Raw genomic sequence first — 6,000 nt, 5'->3', positions numbered from 1 at the left:
CCAGTCTCATATCCGTAATACCCGCCGTGCAAATCCCTTACCGGCAGTAGGGGAGATGATGGACATCTCTTACTGGAGGAGATCTGATGGACAGCCAAAGCTCAAGTTACACTTCCCCTTTGACATCAGATGTCTTTAGCAACATGTGCACCTAAATCCTTTTTTGTGCCCTCTCCTCACCCCAACACCCAGCTCCTGACACTCAGACCAGAGCAGCCTACACACGAGGGAACCTCACAGCTCCGCTCCCCTCCGCAGCCTGCTCTGCCCCAGGTGCTGGGGCAGGAGCCAGCATCTCCACCAGCAGCCTTCTGCAGCTGGGACTGGGCTGTCAGTGGGGAGGTTCAGCATCTCTCAGCTGGAGCCCCAGTCCCATGGCAGGTGGTGAGTGTGGGAGAACTGGCAGTGCCGCCAGCAGGCTGGAATACTCCAAGGTTGTTTTGCCAGACCTGTACTTTATACCTTCAAGCTGCACAGGCTTGGCCAGCTAACCCAGCCCCCCGCTCCCCTCTTTGCTAATGCTGCAGGCCCCTTTCTTCACTGCATTGGGTTTCTAAGGACGAGAGGTGTGGGGGAATATAGTAAAGTGAAAATGAAGTGGAAAAGGGAGTGTTTTCATACTGTCTACGTGTGCTTCTCCCTCCTCATTAAGGTCACTGCCCCCCTCTCTGGTAAAGCTGCTCCTTCAAAACCCACCCTGGGGCCTGTGGTGGCTCACCCAGCCCCAGCTGGTCTGCTGTTGTACCTCCCACCGCTATTTTCAGATGAACCTGTTCAGCAGAGCCCCGTTTCCCTCGGAGGCTGTCCTTTCACTCACCTGACCTCTCCCCAGCATTTAACCCACCCTGCTGCAGCAGACCCCACTGACCCCTGCCCGGTGTGTGCCTGCAGCATCCCACCTCCAAGCATCCCGAGCTTTCCTGCCCTACCCAACACAGCCCCAGGGAGCCTGGGCAGCAGCAGGGAGTCACTGGCTTTTCCAGACCTTTCAGAGCCCGTGCCAAAAAGAAAGTTAACCTTTTTGCAGGAAAAGGCTAGCTCTGCTTTCCGGTGCCCACCCAGAGATAGAGATATTGGTTTTCTAAAAGGGAAAGTACTGGCTGCCTTCCTCAGCTCTCTAGCAGCTGCCGGGAAGGTCAATCCCAAGCCCCTTGTCACAGAGGCTGATTCTCCAGTTACAGAGCACTCATCCAGATCTGGCTGTAAACTGGTACTTGACTAACCCAGGGGTTAGTCATCTGCTTTGTCCCACAGGGAAGGCAGCTGCCTGGCAGAGGGTCCAGAGCATCAGCGACCCCCTTCACCCTCCCCCCGGCACTGCCTTGGGTCATGCCTGCAGAAAGCAGCAAAGTCCCCAGAGAGCCTCAAAGTACACAGGGGAAAGCCAGGTTATTTCCAGACTTGGAAAGGTTCCCTTCCTGCAAGTAATAGTGAAAGTTCCCTTACAGAGACATGTCTGAAGTATTTCAGAGACATCCTCTAACTTAGTGAAAAGCAAGGACCTCTGCTTTGCTCCCACAGAGCCTGACATCACAAAGTGCATAGCAGTCCATGGTGAACCCCCTAACTCAGTTAATGGGAAGTTGCATCATCCCAGAAATTTAAACTATGTTTGGACAGGCATTAAGGCTTTTGGGAAATGTAAGGACCTCTGAGGAAATATGAGCAAATTTGGCCGGCGGATTGCCCACTGCAGCACAGCCTGGGAAGGCAGCAGGGGTTGCACTCAGCCAAGCACAGCTCAGCTGAAATTAAATTATTAATTAATGCAAATCAGCATTTAACCTCCCCCTCACTGCAAGGGGGGGAATTGCTGTGGCTGAATCCATTTAAGGCCAAACCTCACTAGTTTATTCTATTTCTATTCCCATTTCTTGCTAAAGGTCAGGTAACAGACAGCTGGACACCACGCGGCAGCCTGCACAGCCCCATGCCCTCCTGCGCCTCTCTTCCCAGACGTGTGGAGCCAGCGCTTGGTGAGCCAGAAGCTATGGAGTGCCCCATTAGCTAAGCGGCAAGCCCAGGCTCAGGCATGCTTCAAATCCCTCCGTAACCCATGTGAGACCCTTGTGTTCACCGCAGACAGCCCTCAGACACAGCTAAGTGCATGACTGTGGTAGGACTGCACCTCTGAGAAAGCATGTTCTACTGTCTGGAGCAGGGACACAGCTCTGTCTGGTGTCTCAGCTTCACCCTTCCTTGACACCATGCATGAGAGGTTTTGGGGAAGTGGGGGAAGAGAACAGGGAGGGACAAGAACATTAATGCAGCTTTCCATGATCCTTGAAGGATTCACAACGAGGATGCTCAAGTCAGGTGCCTACAAGGCTTACATGGCAGAAGGCGCTCAGTGACCAGGACCCTGCTCAGCAGGGTCAGCTCAGGGAAGCAGTGCCCACCTGAAGCCTCCATACAGGCTCTAAAATAATCTTGTGAAGACACCGGAGAAGGGAAAAAAGATTAGATGCTGACGTCCAAGATGTCAACACAGGGCTCAGTCCCACCCCTGTGCTGGATCCACAGAGCAAGAGGGAAAGGCCCATCCCGCCTGGCATCTGGGGACATCCTGTGACAGCAGGGCAGAAGGGTCCCCACATGCCACCCCCCTGGGGGTAGCTGTGCCTATCTAGTGCCCTGCAGAGCCTGCACCAACACCCAGCTCAGCAAGACGTCCAGTCCTCCATGGGGTCATAGTGCCACGATGTCTATCACCTGCCAGTCCCTGAGCTACCGCTTCGGGACACCCACCTCTCAGACACTCAACCACCTCCAAAGTCGAGTCACCTCCAGTTCCAGATAAAGCCTGTCAGTGTGCCCGGACCAACTATTTCCCAGCAGAGACTGGGCAACATTCAAGGAAAAACAGCTAAATCACTTTGTGAAATCAGCTTGCCACAATCCCGCATTGGGTTTGTTTGCCTTCGAGTCAGACAATTATTACAGCCTGCTTTTTGTTTCCTGGCCCCTATTCCATCTGTCCACCCGTGTAATCCCTCCTTTACAAGTTGCTTCCATGCCGTGATGTAGGCAGGACTTCAGAGCAAGGAGCGCAGCCAGCAATCGATCCCTCTCGCTCTGCAGCATTTCTGGCAGCAGCACCGCTTCCCGGGAACGGGGATGATGTAGCACAACCTGTGATAACACCGTGGTGGTGGGTATGACAGGCTAGGAGATGCTTTAGAAGCACAAGACAAATCTCTCTGACACTCATCACCATGTCCCTCTTGCTCCCCTTCTCCCTTCCCACACTCACTTTCTCCCCTGCACAAAGTCACGGGTGAGCAGTTGCTGATCCGGTGCTGCTGCTGCTCCTCTCCTGCACATCGTACACCCTGTGCTCCTCAGGGGTGCAGACAGGGTGGTGGGCTGGGTCTCCCCTCAGCGCTATCTGCATTTGACCTTCCATATTACCAGCTAATAACAGATGCATCAAATGATGCCCATGGATTTACCGTGGGTGTGCAGCAGTAAACAGCATCGTCCTACAGCTGATGCTGTATTTGGGTTTAGTTTATACTCTCTCGTTCCCAGCTTGGATTTGTACATCTTCTCCCCATTGTTTTCCCAAAACACAGTGTTTAAGTGAAAAAAAAAAAAAAAAACAAAACAAAACCAAAAAACCACCAGCAAATGGTTTCTAGTTAAACCCTGTTTAAAAATAAATGGTATCTTTCCTTTTAGTACATTAGCATCCATTTTTTAAAACATATCCTGGGGAGGAAGCTATGATACATCTGCTGCTTGATGTAACCTACAGGACATAAAGGAGTCTCTCCGTCCCCTGCCCAGGCAGGCCATGGGGATGCCGCAGCCAGCAACAGCACAGGCAGCCCCACATCAGGCCTTACAGGAACCTTTGGATGGGCTAAATCCAGTAACAGGAGACAGAGGGCACAACTTCAGCCAAAACCATTCTGTCATTTTAAAGAATGAGTCAGGGCAGGGAGGGGGGGAAACATTATTTGCAAAAAACAGAATAACTTCATCTTCCCCCAGCAAAGCAATGACCTTTGTAGCCCCAGCACCTTATCATCTCTGCCCTTCTCCAGGCCTTGGACGGCCGCCACATATTTTAGTTTCACATAAACTGATGCATGATCATTTCTGGGAAGAAACTGGTCACCTCAGGTGTTCTGAGATCACCACACAAATAAATAGCTAGATAATGACAATTACATAAAGTGATACTCTATATGATTGTATAATGAGGGCTTGTGAGTGGTGGGGTTTATAACACCTCCTCCACTACAGAAGCCATAAGTAATCCCAGTCGACACTGCTAATCCCGCCCGCGTGAGCTCAGTTTAAAGACTGTTACAGTCACGGGCTGACACAAAACCCAGGGTCCGAGAGGGACTTGCCTTCCCGGAGGGGTGGACAGGGGATTCACAGCGTACTGTGCTGCTCCTGCACAAACCAGTGCAGGGCTGGGGCCATACATACCTGGTAGGGAGGTAGGATGGGGCACATACTTCCCTACAGGGCACCATCACAGCCTGGGCTGGAGAAGCCCCCATGCTACTGCTGCGCCCCCCCCCCCCCGTCCCCGCAGCCTGCACAGCCTCTAGGGTCTGCTGGAGCTCCTCGGGAGCGAAGGTGCTGATTGTTCAGATAGCAAAGCCATCACTAGCCTTTCTTTGGAAGGCTCGGGCACCCCCTTGGGTGGCATCAGCTGTAGATGAGGCTGATGGAGGGCGATAGGCAGGCAGGCTCACCAGCCTCCATGGCCACCGCCACACAGCGCTCCTCTCCTGCGGAGCTGCTGTCCCACAGGAGTTGATCCACAGGCACAAACTTGGCGCAGGGCAGGGACACACACACACACGTAACACCAGGCACAACCGCAGCCCCAGGCCTGAGGCCATCCAAACCCCAGCTGCAGCTGGGAAGGGTGACCACAATACTCAAAGGGATTACCAGACACCAGAAGCTTAGAATTAGGATTTTGCTTTTGATTAACTAAAAAGCACATGCTTAGCTCTTGCTGAGTTACCCCCTGTTGTTTACATACATGCTCTCTTTTTTTTGAATTCTTTTTATTGTTCCCATATGCCTCAGCTCTGGCAGCTGAACTGAGTCATCTTAACAAAATTAACATAGAAATAACAGCCTTACATATTACTCCCATGATTTTTTTTCCCCCCACACATGCATCTGCCTTTCCCTACTTTGAATGTGTTTTTCTTTCTTCCCTCTCTGCAGTCAGGTTTGTGTTTTCTACAACATTCATCCCTCCTGGGTTTCCACGGGACTTTGGAGGGCTCAGAAAAAGGGCTTTGCCCCACCAGGAGCTGCTGGGAAGCGGGACAGACACCGGGGTAACAGCAGTCAGGTCTCCCCCACTAGCCCTCAGACCTCCCTCCTCTTCCAGCCCCCACCTGGACATGCTCCTTGTAAAGGATCTTCCACATGCCCTGTTCAGACCTCCAGCTGGAGCCCAGGACATTGGGAAAAGCTGCCACAACCATGTTCATACCATTGTGTTCAAGCATCTTCTGAAGCACTGCAGCCTGAGACCCTTCCCACCACCTCTTGTCTTCAGCAGAGTCACCTCTCCCAGCCACCTCCACCCCAGCACGCCCAGGAGCAGCGTGGATGGCACCAGCTGTGCAGCACCAATGGCAGGCAGGTGCCAGCAGCAAGGAGCTGGCTGTCCGTAATTGCTCCTTGCAGATGCCACGGCATCATGGAAGCTGGGCACAGCATCCCACAATACCACCAATGCAGGAGCATAAGCACGTTTCCAACATGAGTGTCAGGGGCTGGGCCACCTCCACCCTGGTGGGAAGGGAGCCAGTCCTCAGTTTCTCTCCGAACTGGTCTCATTTTAAGCACAATGGTAGTTTTGCTGGCTCATCTAGATGTGGTCAGGTCTTTACTGAAAGAAGTTGCTTCTTCAATGGAGGGGAGGAGTGAAAGGAGCAAATCCATAACAAATTCATAAAAATTTCAGAACAAGAGGAGTGAATTCCTCTTGCTGCAGGAGGCCCCTCTCCGAGC

Source organism: Falco cherrug, chromosome 3, assembly GCF_023634085.1.
Source record: "Falco cherrug isolate bFalChe1 chromosome 3, bFalChe1.pri, whole genome shotgun sequence".
NCBI lineage: Eukaryota > Metazoa > Chordata > Aves > Falconiformes > Falconidae > Falco > Falco cherrug.
The sequence above is the reverse complement of the archived record's forward strand: the minus strand, read 5'-3'. Positions refer to the sequence as shown.